This window comes from Crassostrea angulata, chromosome 9 (assembly GCF_025612915.1).
Source record: "Crassostrea angulata isolate pt1a10 chromosome 9, ASM2561291v2, whole genome shotgun sequence".
Lineage (NCBI taxonomy): Eukaryota > Metazoa > Mollusca > Bivalvia > Ostreida > Ostreidae > Magallana > Magallana angulata.
Genome location: NC_069119.1, coordinates 3,567,035 through 3,583,820, shown reverse-complemented (window position 1 = coordinate 3,583,820; position 16,786 = coordinate 3,567,035). Strand labels below are relative to the sequence as shown.

General features: G+C 33.1%; 1 pseudogene; it reads right to left on the bottom strand.

Moving 5' to 3' along the window:
- Window positions 1-2,791: 2,791 nt before the first annotated feature.
- On the bottom strand, window positions 2,792-4,904 carry LOC128163113 (cholecystokinin receptor-like; annotated as a pseudogene).
- Window positions 4,905-16,786: the final 11,882 nt, after the last annotated feature.

Here is a 16,786-nt window from a genome sequence, read left to right as displayed (position 1 = left end):
ATTGTTGTTTACATTGACGACGTAAAAATAGCAGAAGTTATGAATACTTCCGGATTTCAAAGGATAAATATAGCCTACGGTGGCTCGTTGGTGATAAAAATAACGAGAATCGTAATTGAATAAGATTTTATTGATGATAAACATTGAATAATTTTTTATCGGAGACCACCTTGGAACAAAGGACATACTTTTGGCATTTGAGTGTATATAAGTAGCCAAATAATTTCCTTTATTGTGAAATTGGGTTAACAAATAAATAAAAACCCAATAGAACATCATTGTTCTTTTTCTTGATGAGAATTGGATGATGCAGTCTTCTGTGTCGCCATCTTTCATGAACAGCACTTAAATGTTTAATGAAATTGTGTTATTTTAGAGGGCTCGGTGATTTTAGCCATTTTTAGACTGTATTGATTTCTTAAGAAGACGAGCTTTACTTAAGATATAGGAAAACACCAAATTTAAAAAGCAAAATGTGTAGATCTTTTCTTAACTAAATAATAGTTTATAGCTAAATTACGAAAGCCTATTGAGCTCATTTTCGTAGGTAAATATAATATTTTTTTCGCGAATAAACACGTAACTTTCGCGATATCACGCGTTATTTTCGCGAATAAACGCGAAACTTTTGCGTTATAACGCGTTAGTTTCGCGAATAAACGCGAAACTTTCGCGAATAAACGCGAAACTTTCGCGATATAACGCGAAACTTTCGCGATATAACGCGGAACCATTATATAAATATTGTCATTTCATACAGGTCCCTTATGAAGAAAGACGATTGAAAACAAACACATTTTAATTTTTATATTATAAAATACTTATTATTCATTATATTTATTATACATGTATCCTTGTTACGTTGATTTATGAAGACAAAATTATCTTTTTTGCATATAGATATCAATAAATCTGATAAAACTTTATAACATTTTTATATGTTATATGTCCAAAGTAGATAATAAGTTTGGGCATCAAATTACGATATCCAGTTGTTTGCCGGCCCTGTGTTCGAACATGCATTCATTGATGATCTTTTTCTTATAAAATTGATATAAATTCAACCGTCAGAAACCTTTAAAATCTTAGTATTAATTTTCAAATGATAGATGTGTTATATTTGGAGGACGAATTTACGTCATCTAGATTTGAACAAAAACTTGAAAATTTCAATTCACAGCTTGACTTATCTTTCTGATATTAAACTAGACGTAAAGTTATGTCGCAGCGATATAACATATATTATAAGGTTTTAAACAAAGATATCCTTTAAATTATAAAATGATACTTAATAAAACGTTTAATTCGAATAAAAGTTGTTATAATTGAAATATGTTGCTGCCTCATTTTCAATAATACAGCGCCCATTAGAATGTGAGAAGCGCGATGCATTATGTCCTTTGAAAATCAGTACTAAGACTTAAAAGCTGTCCAACATTTGAATTTATGTTAATTTGTATAAGGTTAAATCTAATTCATTTACATCTTTCTATGATATTTTGTTTTATTTAAGTTAATAATTCTGTTTTCAATAATTATTCTTCATATGTGTTCTTCTATGTAACAACAATATTAATATTTAAGTTTCGTGTTTAATCGCGAAAGTTTCGCGTTAAATCGCGAAAATAACGCGTTATATCGCGAAAGTTTCGCGTTAATTCACGAAAGTAACGCGTTATATCCAAGATAACTTTATGCAAACTTCTTAATTTTTCCCTCTTAAAAATTCATAGGAACGAAAACAGATTTTCTACGGAGATTAATAATGGGGAACGTAAACATCTTTTCTCCATTCGGAAGTCACTCGGATTATATCGCACAATTTTTCAACGTTATCATCCAGGTATCTTCATCTCTTTAGCAATGGTAAATCCCCGTAGACCTTTTATTTTTAGCCGTGTATTGAAACATTAAAAGCTATAAGGGACGTTTCAAAACGAAAATCTTGGGAATGTTTTCATACTATTGAATGAACATCGTCTGAAACAAGAGGTATTAATAAATAAAGAATTATTTAAGAAAATATGCGGCAAAAATATCTTGGGACAGACAATAGATCTGATGGTTAATTTGTTGACTATTTAGCCACTTTACTTTAACAGTCACTAAATAGAGTTGTGTTTGATATTTTAGAGGGATCTCGGTGCTCAGGTGAGCTGTGTAGCCCATGTGCTTTTTGTTGTTTTTGTTTTTAAGCGAGCGGTATAATTCACTGATATACAATACATATACGACTATTTAAATTATAAATGTTCATTGATATCTTGAATAAGCTTTGATACGTTGACAGTCGAAAATTAATTTACATTAAAGATCACAGCTATAACAATGCACTGGCGTCGGAAGCAAATTGAAAGTGGGGGGCTAGACTAATCCTGCTAGAAAAAGTGTGTGTGGGGGGGGGGGGGGCTGAACCCTCTATCATGCTATGTTTCTAATGGTTAGGTATAACTTTGCAAAAAAGTGGGGGGGGGGCTAAGCCCCCCCCCCCCCCCCGGTTCCGACGCCTATGCAATGTGTATTCGTTGACTAATTTTAGAGTCTGAAAGTCGGAGTAGGTAAAACGTGTGCCCATTAAGAATGCAAATCTGAACTAATTTAAAAAGAATTATCTTCCGAAATCTCCATAAGCGATATCATCACATTTGCAATGTAAGTCTTTCCCTGCCGGAAAACTGAGTTAGTCATTCAGTGGTCATAAATTATAAACACATCTCTTGAACCTCATTTTTGATGTAACATTGCTAAGATGGTTGTGAAACCATCAAATGAGACGGAAAAAGACACAAAATTAAAGTAGACATATCCATTTATTTCAGATTTAATCACCATACATTGCCTTTTAAACTTTGCAGTGAAGAGCTTAACCCACTAGAAATACATATACATGTAATCATCAAAAAGGGAACATTTTTGTTTATGACAAAATCTTGATACATTCCAACTTAAAGTGGTCATGACCGCTGCTTCCTTAACGGTTTGTAAAGTATATTGTAATGTAGTGTACATTAGTATTTTGTGTCTTTATGGTTAAGTTAGGACATTATCTATTATCTTGTAACATCCACAGTTTCTGTACCACGACAACATTTAAAAAGTTTCCTATGAAATCTTCTATAGTACATCCAACATTCCTCTCTGAATCGTTCGTCCATGAAACTATAAACAATCGGATTTGTCACATTACTTATAAAGTACAAACGAAGAAAGATATAAACAGAAGCTCCAAGTTCCAGAGCTATAGCATTAAACATCTCAGTGTCAAGCGCCTTAATGACAGAGAACACGGTGTTGGGTAAATACCCGAGGTAAGACACGCTCGTGGCGACTAGAAACATCAGCGTGATTCTTCTCGAACGGCTGATTTTGGTTTTTCTCTTTTGAACTTGTGATCCAGAATTATTTCCAGAGTTGTTTTTATTCACCCTTAAATGGTCATTGTTGATACTTGACGGATCCTCTTCAATTTCAATCTTATCGAGAGAGGCCACGGATCCGTTGGTCAGTTTGGCCGTTGAACAATGAGCATTGATAGATATTGATGACAAAGCGTTGAGTTTATTCCTGCGAAGCTGAGCCTTTTTCCGAAACTGCATCTGTCTGTATAAAACCTTTCCAACAAAAATGTATACAATAATACACATGACAAACACACAGGTAGAGAACAGCAGTAAAGCGCCGCTGTATATTTTGAAGTAAGATTTGTATTTAGTCAGACTCGTGCAGTCTGATCCCACAATACCCGGATGAAATGTTTCGGACACATTGGCGCCGTAAATCACAATGGCCGGCACCGCCAGAATTGAACTGATGAGCAACGTAACGATACATGAAATCTTCGCTTGTTTGACCGTCATTTGACTACTTGTCGGCTGACAAGCCTTTCGGAACCTCTCCAAGGCTATTAGTCCCAGCAGAAACCCAGAGGAAACGCTGGCTGCGTGATTAAGAAATCTAAATACTTTGCACGTCCAAGAGGCGGTGAATGTATACCTATATCTTATGTCGTACATCTCAAACGGAATGCTGACCGTGCATGAAAAGAAATCAACGGCCGCCAGCCATAAGATGAAGATGCGATGGTTTGACGGGTTGTAGCGCTGATAATACACAACAAGAACATGGAGGTTCCCAAAGGTTCCGACCACTCCAAGAATAAGCAGGTAGATGAAGATAGGCAAGTATTCTGCTATAAACTCTGAATACTCCAACTCCTCTAGATGTAGAGATTGACCCGAGGTGTTGTTTGACGGATCCATTGCTCCTACAAAACAGTCAACACTTTATACGTTATTGCCTACTAAAGATTCCCATTTTACTATTTCTTTAGTTGGTATAAACATGTTTGTTTTGAATGGCACTTTGTCCGGTAATTTATTAGATGGTTTTCTGAACTCTACTAGAATGTCAAATAGGCATGGACACTGCGATAGGTGTTTGTTTGTTAATCACATCTGAAGCATATCTATAAGCTGCTAAATACACTTCTGGAATGTCACACAAATTCACCCCATTACAATTTACACTTATGCCAATGACTGTTAAACTACCGGTAAAACGCCACACCACTTAGATAAGTTAACACTCAACAGCTGTCCAAAGCTTCTATTTCCGTCATCTTTTGTTTATTTTCTTGTTAAATACTTAAAAACATTCTTATGAGCAAAGAACATTAAATTTTTTTTAGTAAAAATTCTAAATAATTTTGTAAATGACATGTCCTTTTAAATATCAGAAAGTTGCAAAAATGTTATATTGATTAAAATTTCACAATTTTGTGATTCTTTGTCAATTAGAAAGTTTTCAGAACATAAATTTTGAAATAGCATACCGTTATTTTCAAGTCGTCAGCAGTCCAAAATTTCCATATACTTTGTTTAAGAGTGTGCGATGATCGTAACCATTTCTAAACTGTATAAATCTCCTGACGAAGAAATATACAGAAATATAGCAAAATACCAAAATTTAAAAGGTAAATTACATAAAGTTTTTCTTTCCTTAACATTAATTTATTGCTAAACAAATCATATGTTAAATTTTAGGTAGATCTGATGGTTAATTTGTTGGCCACCCAGCCTCCTTAATTATTCAACCGTGTCCTGGAGTCTGACGCGACAAATAGAACATTGTAACAGAACATTATTTCTGGACGTTTTATTCCAGATAATCAAAATATTGCACAACAAGTGACGGAAACAAGATCCTGGGACAGACGCTAAGTAAAGAACAATAAACGTATTTATATGGATACACGTGCATGCATGAACAATAGACACACAGTAGTAAGAGGTTTATGTCTATGCTTTTTGGGTGTAGTCGTTAAAGATAAGGCGATGCAAAAAATAGATCATTTAACGTTTTATAGCATATGTATAATATTTAATAACATAGCACATCCAAATATATGTTTATAGCGAGCGCAGCTCGCCGGCGCGCAGCGCCGGCGAGCGAAGCGAGCTCTAAGAACCAGTGTGCGCAGGAAAAAGAACGAGCTAAACCTACAGTTCATCAAACAAAATTTTTTGTCTACGTCCCATAATGCTCTCTAATGTTTTCACCCGTGGTGCTATGCCAAAAATGGCCGACTTTTAACTCGTAATTTACAGTGACTTAGAGTTTGAAGACACGTTTTGAGTACCGCATATGCTTTGGCGAGACTCAAAAGATTTGTTGCATGCTTCCATATTAATTTAATAAACATTTGACTGCCGTCATGAGAAAAGGGCCCTTATCTTTTGACGTCACAATGCTCAGCAAACGACGTCAAAGTAGCGGCATTGTAAACGCAGTTTTTCTATTCGCTCTTTCTATTTTTGTCTGCGTCTGTGTTGTGCTTTTTGAATAACTAGAGTCTGGTCTTGTTTTAGTACGGCGATTAATATTTTTTCAATCAAATATTACATGTTGATTTAAAAAATAAACATTAAATAAATGAAATATACATATGTAACGTCAATATCTAAACACTTCGAACGCGTGGTATTGCACACACGTTGATGCTAGCTGAAATATCATAAAAATGCTGCTTTTGCATCAGCTATAAAACTTAAACACCACATTTTCCATTTTAGTGTGTGATGAAAATATATATCCTCTAATATTGGGACATCACTTTTTTTAAATAAATCATCGTTGGTAACCAAAGGCCCGTCTAGCATACGCTTACTTATTGCGTATGATTGAATGCGACTAATCGTTGATTTACGATGATGATTTATAAAGTATTCTGAGTAAAATTGTAGAACTTAAGTTTGCATTAGCAATACATGTATGATTTATTAAAGTGAAAACAAAAACTACAATGCATACTCGTCGTTGATAAGAGGGGTTGAAGGCCGAGACATGCCGAGTCAATGCAGAGCAGTATTTTTCAAATCAACAGTTATCTGCGCAGTAATTACATGTACAGTGAAACAAGAGAGTCTCTCTTGCTTGTCGGAGATTAACGGCGACAGCCGAGCGTTTGGTTGAACGAGACGAGAGTTCAATATTGATTGGATCTATAAATTTTCCAGAAATATTTATATCACTGATACATAGTTTAATTGAATTTATTTTATCTTTAAATATTACTTTACATGATTCATATGGGGTTTTATCAAAATTCTTGAGTCGAGAAAGTCCGAAAATTCATATTATAAAAATGTGCGTAATTCAAATACAGATTAGAAACTACCTGTACTTGTCATGCAAAATAACATATCATTGATTTTAAAATATAAAAAAAAACATCGATAAAATCAACTCCCGTTATTTCTTGGTACTTTGATTTTAATAGTTCAGCTCACGGGAGACGAATCTACATCTTAATAAGTCAGAAGGAACACGAGAGAAGGGCTATGTCTCAATTATTATACATTTTTATGTAAAGTGCCTTTAATAAAACAACATAAAATTATATCTGTCTGTACGAATGAAAAACTTGTGTATCATTTGAACGCAACATATTCTTGAGCAACTTAACAACCCAAATTCACGTCATGTGTGTACTTTTTGAGCTATTTTCCGTAAAATTATAAAAAATCAATTATAACATGCCAAAAAACTCACCACATTTTCATGGATTTCTAGCATTTTTATATGATTATTAGTATTCATCGTACATGATTCAAAATTCCTTATACTAAACAGGTTTGTACATGTAAATGCGGTCATTATACTACCATACTTTTGATATCAAGTCGATAAAATTGCCGTTTTATAAATAAAGAATTCACGTTTATCTATAAATATAATTAAAACACTAGATGTGCGACACTTACAATTGATAACATGCATGGACGTACAATTCACCTTCATAGATGATGGTTTCTCGTCTTTCCTTTTTTAAACAAATTTCGATGATACTGCAGTCAATGTGATTTCGACCTATCGATAAACTGCATGGTTAGAACTGGACCGAGGAGATTTCAGTTTTTTCAGTTTTTTACAGCTGTGAATTACAATTTTCGTTAGAAATAGAGGGAATCATACTAAGTGGATGTAAATTTAAATCTAGAAATATAAGATGCCATTTTTGTTAAAATCGTTTTTCCAAATTTTTGTTGTGGGAACTTCAGTGAGATAGTCAAAGCCGATTTTTTTCACCGGTAATTTCATAAGAAATAAGTATTGATAACGTATGAAAGAGAATAGAAATCGGGAAAATAATTCAACACCATATAACTTCCGAGTGTCAAAAACAGCTATTGATTTTAAACTTGCGTAGAACTGTAAAGATACTTAAAAAGTAATATCAGTAAAATGCGATAAAAATTCCGTGCAAAAGGTTGATCAAAAAGAATAAATGTTTCTCTTTTTAAAAAGAAACTGGTGTATGACACAAAATTGAGGAAACCTAGGCATCGAATTTAACAATCTTTATCTTTGTTATATGTTTGCTAATTTGTCTCTCTGCAGCTTAAATAACTTTGATGCATTCAAAGGTTGGGGAGAAGTTGATATTTGTTTTCTTTAAATATCCTTCATCTGTCTATATATCTTATTTTCGGGGGTTGGGGGGGGGGGGGTGGTGGTTGCATTTGGATTTATCGGAAGTGTATCTGGATTAGTTGCATAGCTTTAACTATATCTGGATATTAAAAATGTTTTGCTCTCTTTTGTTAAAATTGTAAGAAATCTAGAAATTGTATAAAATTATAAATTTTTTCTACTTCAAACAATTAAAGACGATGTGGAAGGAAGAATAAAATAAAAAAATAATTGCAAAACAAAAGGTGACGTTAACGTTCGTGACGTCGTGACGTTTTCGACCACCTACGTCAAAGTCGTGTTAACAAGTCTTACTAAAATAGTCATAAAATGCTTAAAACATACAAGATCTTGGATATCTTTGTATATTTGTATTCAGAAAGAGTTGTCTCATCGGAATTGATAAAAAAGTAAGTTTGTGAAATTTTGACCTCAAGGGCCCTTTTCTCGTGACGGCAGTCATTTATCTCATCACTATCTATTTCACATCTATATCAACATTAGAGTGCACTGCATTATTGAGTGTTTTGCCTTTTTGGTTTAGGTAAGGAAGATTTGCATTATATCTACCCTTAAGAAACCCAACTTTCCAGCAATGATAAATTCAGTGCGTCTATGCTTGATAGAAAAGAAACACTAAGAAACAAAACACAACTCAGACTAATTATGACAAACTATTAATAAATGGATATTTTGGTAAATTTTTTTATGTCTTTGATGTTTTTAAATTCTGAACTATTTATCGATTTTGATTTCTATTGATTGCCTTCTTAAATAAAGGTCTAAATGACATGATATGACAAAAGAATCGGGATAATTTATCTGCTAAAAAGATGGTACGTGTGTAATACAATGGTAAAAGCAATTGTCGTCCCAGGGAACTTGATGTGACCTCTGTAATGGGTGCGCTACATCATCCGGACTGGTACAGACGCGAGCATTTTTTTAAAAAAAATTGAAAAGTTGTGCATTTTCATAATGGTTTACATATAAACCATTTACAAGGTATGTTTGTAACAGAATTTCCGATTTATGGAAACAAAACAAAAAAGGCTTTCTTTTGTGTTTAAAAGTGGGTATGAAGGTAGCTAGCATTCCAGAAAAATAGCATAACCCGCATAAGCGGGTCATGTAGTTTTCTTTGTATTTTTCGTATGAAACGAAGTAAAACTCATCTATTATAATTATTTAGGTTAATTAACTAAACAATACATTTGAAAGCGGCTTTTTAAAGTAAAACGAATGCGTGTACTCGTATTTGAACCGTTAAGTCGTTTTACTCGATGGCTTGTCAGTTCAAAACTGTACGAACTATATTCGATTAAAAAAAAAAAAGAAATAGAGTAGAAAATACATTGTAAATGTTATTATAAATCTATAATACTGCTTAATTTTATGTATTTTTTCTTTAATTTTCCACATGTTTACTCAGTGTAGTAAACACCGGATGCTTAAGGGGAGTACAATGTACTTTATTTCGATAAAAAATCGATAGGGGTTTTTTTTATATAAGAACAAAATTATGGGACGTAGTACGAAATTATTTAAATAAGCAATTTTAAAAGCATTTATTTGAGATAATTACAGTATTTCTATTATAAATGGGAAAAATTGTCTTTAAATAGGCATTAAACGTTTTCAAAAAAATTCATATTTCCCAGAGAAAGGGGGGGGTTCCGATTGATTGCATATAGTCAGAACATTAAATTTAAAAGTGGAAAATTACACACATACAAACAGGTACCGGTCTCTCTCTCTCTCTCTCTCTCTCTCTCTCTCTCTCTCTCTCTCTCTCTCTCTCTGGGAAGGGGGTTGCGCTGTATGTATCATAACCATTAAAATTAGTACCTTAGGCATACTTATTGTAGAGCAATGTAAACTTGATCTGTAGATTGACATTTTGAAGCTATTCAGCAAATTTCATATTATTACTCAAACGCATAAAGAAAAAAAGTGTGGAAAACTGAAGTGGGACAGACGGACGGACGGACAGACAAACGGACTGACGGACGCAGAGGAAAGCTATAGTCCCCTCCGATGAAAACCGGCAGGGGACTAATAACGACTGGTTCAAAATTCTTGTTAAAAATATTTTTTTTCTGACAAATAAATAGACAAATATGTTTTCAACTTACCAAGACCACAGAGAATTGATCAAGTTTGAATAAAACGTTTATATAAAAACAACAACTGTTGACCGAGTATCTCTCTTCCCTTCAGGAAATGCAAACAACGGCGTGGATATACATTCCTACTGAAATACTCAGGCCCAACTTGAAAAATATAATCATCCACTTGTGTTGTCTATAGTCACTGTTTAAGAATTTTACACTGACGGTGTTGCCGCGTGCCCTACTTTTTCCGGATCTCCTTCGGGATGTCCGAGGCCTCTCGTTACGAGCAGCCATTGTAATAACATCCACACAGCGTCACGTAGGAACAGGATTTACACACAGACAGAGAGACATGCATGCTTCTGTTATGTGTACATTGTGATATATTGTGGATGAGTACGTAGGTTATTATTATACCAGCATGATTATAATTGCGAGGGTGTATATGTATATCTTTCCCGGCTTCAGGAAAAAGACATTCATTAATCGCCGCTGTTGTCCCCATACAAACCGACTTGACTTTACAAGTATAATGTATCCTTGAACTTGTTCTTTCGAATAATCTGTGAAATATGAACACACATGCTATATATCCAACAATGCAGTCACTGTAGATACATTTTACAAGTCTAACATTTGTTATAAATATTAGCTTGTGAATCCATATTAAAAATCAAGTCTAAATTGATAAATTTTAAACATCTATTATAATATGTATTCCACGATGATTCAAAATGTTCTAATTGTTATTACCGGAATAGTTACATCTTGTTCACTAATATTCTATAACTCATAACTTCTAATCTACCTCTTACTTTTACTCTAATAGTTCCATTCTCATACCCCCCCCAAAAAAAAATAATAGCGAGTTAATTTTCTCGTAATTACGAGAAAAGATCGCGTTATTACGAATCAATTATCTCGTAATTACGAGAAAAGATCTCGTTATTAGGAACTAATTATCTTGTTTTACGTGAAAAGATCTCGTAATAACTAGAAAAGAAATATTTAAAATTGCGCGTTTCGTTGCTCTATTCTCATTAATCAAAGTGTATTAACTACTGTAATGTTTTATTATACACTTACTAAGCATAGTCATCGTTTAAAAGCCTACACAAAATTTGATATGATATCGATTTGATTGATTACTAATATTGAACTATTCATTAATAAGAAGGATAGATGTAATTTGTTTTCAAACTCCAAAATGTTAATATACAAAATCAATTGTTTTCAATATACATATAGGTTGTGTATGAACATATAACCACAATTTGGTTAAATCGTGTATATCCATGACAGGAACTTTAGTCATTTATTTCATCTGTAAAAGAATTGGGTTTTTACGACTAGGACTACCTGGTATTTACTTCGGAGTGGGATTATAATATTTAAGATGAAAAGTAGAATTACACGAAGTTCTTTCCACTTATTCATATAAGATAAAATGCCAAATCCGATCATTTTATGTAAAAAAAAAACTTATGAAAAATGGCCGTTGTTATTAAAATCAAAGTACTGAAAGTATTGATCGATAGACCAAGACATCCTTTTGGAGGAAATTAAACTAAAGAAAATTTACATGATTTTTTTTATTTAAGGAAAAACAGCGCGTAAACCGCTTATAATGTTGGAATATTCGCGAAGCGGTTTAGTATTATGGCAATTTAAGGCCGCGAGGATATTTGTCAGGTTGACATCAGAGTTAGGTAGATAATATAAAAATAATTAGTGTTGTTCTCTTATTTAACCTCATAGGCTTTTTATATTACTACTTAAAGGTGTTTGTTCTTTGCAAAAAAGGAAGGAGGAAATTATTTTGCATCACAAAACAACATGGGAAACTGTACATGTAATTAAATGCATACAATTCGAACTTGAAAAATACAATGCAAACTATTTATGTACACATTTCTTTTCTGGTGTATATTTAGTTTAAGTCGATATTTTTTCTTGTGTATAGTGATTTGCAAACCCAAGGTAGAAAACGCCATATCCTAGAGGTTTCCACACCTGTTCAAGACAAAAGATAACCTCTAAATTGCAAACTACTTTGTCTAACTGTACAACACCCCCCCCCCCCTCTCCTTTTCTATCTCACTGAAGGGATTTCTTGATCAATGAGTATCGTCGATCTAGATATTCCCTTATTATGATCGTTATGAGAGAGAGAGAGAGAGAGAGAGAGAGAGAGAGAGAGAGAGAGAGAGAGAGAGAGAGAGAGAGCGTTTTAGGCGTAATTTTACGTACATTCATTTGAAATATACTAATATTATATATTCATAAAATTAGTATCCACTAAAGAATAGAGTACATTGTGATTGAATCCAGCATGCAGTTTCAGTCCGAATCCACGTGTTACCCCTGTTAATCAAATCAATTCGCGAGGTGCACCACGTGTTCCTTCCAAGATAAGGGGGAAAAGTGACGTTCTAATAGTTTTCATTTCAAGTAAGGAGAACAGAAGTATGCCTAACAATAAAGTATTCTGCACTGTTTACTATGTTTGATTTCAATTAAAGAGAAAGGAAGCATGCCTATCAATGAAGTATTCTACACTGTTTGTGATGTTTTGATTTCTAGCAAAGAGAAAAAAAAAGTATGTCTAACAATGAAGTACATGTATTCTACACTGTTTGTGATGTTTGATTTCAAATAAAGAGAAAGGAAGCATACTTAACAATGACGTATTATACACTGTTTGTGATGTTTGATTTAAAGATTGATATACTGTGTTTGTGAAGTTTAATTGATTGATAATTAATTGATAATATGCGAACGATATACGACAGAGACAAAGAAGCACACCATGTTTATTCATCGAACCTCATAATTATTCATTATTTCGTCCACCGCTAGATGGTGCTTAAGGAATCATCATAATTTGACGTCACGGGGAAGACAATCACAATATACGGATGATGTAACAGCCTCCGTCTAATAAAAACTAAACAAAATTGAATTAAGTAAACGTTTCTTAAAAGAAAAAAAAAGACTGATAGGGTGAACCAGTCGAATTGGAGGCCTTTTCAGAAACGCACGTTTTTATATAAATTTTTTTTTCGTAATAACGAGATCTTTTCTTGTAATTTCGAGATTTTTTTCTCGTAAAAACGAGATATTAACTCGTTATAACGATATCTTTTCTCGTATTTAGGAGATAAAATATTTTTTATTGGCCTTATTCGTCTTTCGTACAGGTAGGTGTACAGATGCCAATATTTACAAAGTTTCCGAAGAACAGATGGATTTTGCAGGAATAGGGTTTTTGTTGAGGTCAATTTCTTAATCCCGAAATCGATTTTCCAGTTCTTTGCATATACTGTTGGATCTGTGTCTTTCTATCAATGTGCTCTAGGTCCATTTGAGCCCATTCAATCTGATTAAAATCAGATCCTCGATCTGCTCCTTGTGTAGTAACAAAACACCAAGGAACGTGTCGAGGATCCGATTTTAATCAGATTGTGAGCCAATTATTTGTTTTTTAAAAACCCATAATTAATGGTAATTGAAAGTTAATAGAGGGAAAATTGTTGTATGTACATGTATGCGTCTTATCCTAGCTGCAATAATGTTGCCCTCTCCGATTTTTTATATCTGATGTTTACTGGAGAGGGCTACAATTCCACAGGATCTCCGTAATGGTGCAAAATTAATTTTTTAATGCAGCTGACTTCGGTTTAAAAAGATCGATTTTATATTTGACTTCCTTTAGATAAAATGATTTTTTAATTCAGGTTGAACAAATTAACCGTATATAAACCAAAACCAGATAAAACACATCAGCATGTTTACCAGTCGTCTTTTTCAGCAGCCATGACAGTTCTCGCGTGATTTTATGGGATGTACGCTTGGAGTTTTGATGGGCTTGTTAACGTGAATGTCAGTGTAAATAATCGTTCTTACCTGGTTATATCACTAAAACATCATTTAAGGAAATGGTACATAATGGAAAATTCATATTTACCGCGTTGATTATGTTTAAAATAGGGGAATTCCTATATTCAGTTCAAGATCCGCTCCTGATTTCTCATTGGCTGTCCCAAAATAAAACCGGTCAAGGTCAGTAACATGGCGGACAAATCAACTTTCGTTGTTGACATACACGAAAAATAACCGATATATTGACTATACTTGATATTTTTGGATTAATTTATGCCATAGACATCTATAATGTTTGAGTTCAGGTAAGAAATCCAAATGTTATTGTCATTTATGTACGATTTGACACGAAATCGTTGCGGGAGTGAATCACTCCCGCACTTGCACCATCACGGAGATCCTATGGAGTTGTAGCCCTCTCCCCCCCCCCCCCCCCCCAAAAAAAAAATCGGGAGAGGGGTACATTATTGCAGCTAGTCTTATCCGACCATATAGAGAATATATATGGACCCGATCTTTTATGCTTAATACCGGCGATTGGGAGAACACTGTCTTTTATTCAGATGCTATGAGCATTGTACCTTCATGTAGACCAATTCCAATCGGAATGATATGAGGTTACTTTTAAAAGTATTTTTATCAGTAGTTAGCAAAAGAGTCCAAAATCTAGAATATAAATCAAAATAAATTAAAAAATTGTAACTGTCAATAATTTAGCTTCCGTTTAACATAGATTGTAGTGAATGTACACGTTTTAGGATTTTTAAGAAGGATCTTACTGTCCACCAAAGTTTAAAAATGATAATAGGTTTTTATAGAACATGTGTAACATTGAAACATGATTGATAATGCAGCGCATCAGCGGTGTTTTTAAATGCACGACGCGCAGGTAGGGTAGTTTGTGCATTTAGAACACGGAACAAAAATGTTTTTTCAGTTTAAATTTAATAGTTAAATACATATTTCAGTTTGAAAATATGTATTTTGAACTGTAACTGAAAGAAGTATTAAAAAAAACCCCAAAAATATTCATCCGCCCAGAATTTAATGATTTTGTTTACATATTGTTTAATAATTTTCAAAGAATAACCGGATTGGGAAAGGGGCGAATACAACTGTATTTTATATCCGCCATCTTCTAAAGTCAAGGATATCTGATCAGCCCTGTTTCACAGAGCGGGGAAGACTTGGGAAGATAAATATCCGTCTATAAAGTCTTCAGATAGCTAATAGAAAAATATTTCTGGAGAAAGATGGTGGGAGATAGGCCATGATTTCGCAATACCTTTAATTAACTTCTTTTCAAAAATGGTGTTCATCTTACTCGATTGACATACGGGTGCTGAGTTTAAAGTCTTGTGCATTCAAATTAGCTTTGCAAATAAAACAAAAATGCAGAGTTATCTCTCTTTGTTTAACGATAAATGAATATATATATATATATATATATATATATATATATATATATATATATATATATATATATATATATATATATATATATATATATATATGTATTCTTCATATGATAATGTAATATGTTTGTTTATCTGTACTTAGTACTTCAGATTTTCCATCAGTGTTAAGTATTTGATAGCTTATTATTTTTTCTTCCTAAATATCTCAAGTTATAAACATGGGCATTTTTATTTTAGATTCGTAGCTGTTTATGTGAATGAAGAGGCTTTTAATTTAGCGTTTTCCTGACGATTGAAATTGTTTACATGTTTTGAAAACCATATAAAAGTATGACTTTTTACGCTGTAATTTGAACTAAACAAAAGAACTTTTCTACTATATTCAAAGTTATTCTTTTTCATTGACTTGGTCGAATCTACCGAGAAGGAAGTCGTCCACTTTAGGCGCTAGAGATCACTGGACTGATCAATAAAGTTATACATGATGTGATACATGAGTCTGATGAACCAATAGGTCAGGAAGTTACTTGTATAGACTTAGCTACACATTTGTGCAGTCAGCTTTTATTTCAGCGGTTGTAAATTTTGATGAATTGAGTAATTACCAAAAAAGTAAAAAACGGATATCTGGTGTGTCATATTACTACGGAAGCGTATTAGTGTTATATTTTCTACACTTTAATCTGCAAAATTTAGACGTTAAAGTTTATCTGTAAAATCTACACTTTAATCTGCAAAATCACATTTTAAAGTGTGAATGTTACAGATTAAAGTGTTAGTTGTGCACTTAAAAGTTTGAATAAAATTTACAGATTAAAGTGTTAACGTTACAGACCGAACTGTTAATCTTACACATTAGAGTGCAAATGCAGATGATGGTGTACAAAATAAACCAGAAAAATGTGAAATGCAAATTCAGCACTAATACTCTTCCGTATTTATAACATCTTTTTAGAACACGGATGTAACTTGTGCATGACTAGTTCTGCAGCTTTTTAAAATATCACGAGTATAGCATGCATGTTTGTATTGCTTCGAGTAGATTGACTAGTAATTCCACCAAGGTATAGGGAAATTAAATTAAAATAGAAACTCCATCTTCCTCGGTAAATATTCAATAAGTTTAGCGGTTTTGGTACATGTAAGCATGTAAATTTCTAAAAATCAAAAAAACTTTCGGCACAGCATATTACGCAAGCATTACTGCAACAAATTATTTATTACTTAATTAGATTACACGAAGAACATTTGACTCGTATCAGAAAAAAAGAATCCTGTTTTGTATAAACAACTACATATTTTAAACGGGGGCATCGATAAACACGGATATTTTTAAGAAATGATATTTTTTAATGCCGTAGCGATTGTTGTAAAAGAAGGTACAAACGTAAAAAAAAATAC